A 1,610-nucleotide genomic window follows, 5' to 3' on the forward strand; every position below is an offset into this window, starting at 1 on the left:
TGAAGAGGATGAAGATGTCACTGAAGAGCAAGTTGCTAAGTACCTTGGAGCAATCATGAAGCTAAATGACAAGTTATTTGGTAATGAGACTTGGGAGGATGAACCCCCTTTGCTCACCAAAGAACTGGATGACTTGTCTAGGCAGAAATTACCTCAAAAGAGACAGGACCCTGGGAAGTTCTCAATACCTTGTACAGTAGGCACCATGACCTTCAAGAAGGCTCTGTGTGACCTAGGGTCAAGCATGAACCTCATGCCTCTTTCTGTAATGGAGAAGCTAGGGATCTTTGAGGTGCAAACTGCAAGAATCTCACTAGAGATGGCAGACAATTCAAGAAAACAAGCTTATGGACTTGTAGAGGATGTTCTGATAAAGGTTGAAGACCATTACATCCCTGCTGATTTCATAGTCATAGAAACTGGAAAGTGCATGGATGAATCCATCATCCTTGGCAGACCCTTCCTAGCCATAGCAAAGGCTATGATAGATGTTGACAGAGGAGAATTGATCATTCAAGTGAATGAAGAATCCTTTGTGTTTAAGGTTCAAGGATATCCCTCTGCAACCATGGAGAGGAAGCATGAAGAGCTTCTCTCAAAACAGAGTCAAACAGAGCCCCCACAGTCAAACTCTAAGTTTGGTGTTGGGAGGCCACAACCAACTTCTAAGTTTGGTGTTGAACCCCCACATTCAAACTCTAAGTTTGGTGTTGGGAGGTTCCAACATTGCTCTGAGTATCTGTGAGGGTCCATGAGAGCCCACTGTCAAGCTAATGACATTAAAGAAGCGCTTGTTGGGAGGCAACCCAATGTTATATTTATCTAATTTCCTTTGTTATTTTATGTTTTCTGTAGGTTGATGATCATGGGAAGTCACAAAATCAATTGAAAAAGCAAAAACAGCATGAAAAACAGAAAGAAAAATAGCACATCCTGGAGGAAAACCTTGCTGGCGTTTAAACGCCAGTAAGGGCAGTAAATGGGCGTTTAACACCCAGTCTGGCACCATTCTGGGCGTTTAACGCCAGAAAAGGGCACCAGACTAGCGTTAAATGCTAGGAAAGGGCAAGAAGCTGGCGTTAAACGCTAGAAATGGGCACCAGCCCGGCGTTTAATGCCAGAATTGGCAGAAGGAGCATTTTTGCTCGCCACCTGGTGCAGGGATGAATTTTCCTTGACACCTCAGGATCTGTGGACCCCACAGGATCCCCACCTACCCCACCACTCTCTCTCTTCTTCACCCATTCACCAATCACCTCAACACCTCTTCCCCAAAAACCCCTCACCTATCAAATCTCACTATTCTCTTCACCACTCACATCCATCCTTCATAAAACCCCACCTACCTCATCATTCAAATTCAAACCAATTTACCTCCCAAACCCACCCATACATGACCGAACCCTACCCATCTCTCCACCCCTATATAAACCCTTTTTCACTCCTTCATTTTCACACAACCTAAACACTACTTCTCCCTCTTGGCTGAACCACAAAGCCTCCTCCATCCCCTCTATTTCTTCTTCTTCTACTATCTTCTTTCTTATTTTGCTCGAGGACGAGAAAACCTTTTAAGTTTGGTGTGGTAAAAGCATTGCTTTTTGTTTTTC

The sequence above is a fragment of the Arachis duranensis genome, chromosome 4 (assembly GCF_000817695.3).
Source record: "Arachis duranensis cultivar V14167 chromosome 4, aradu.V14167.gnm2.J7QH, whole genome shotgun sequence".
Taxonomy (NCBI): domain Eukaryota; kingdom Viridiplantae; phylum Streptophyta; class Magnoliopsida; order Fabales; family Fabaceae; genus Arachis; species Arachis duranensis.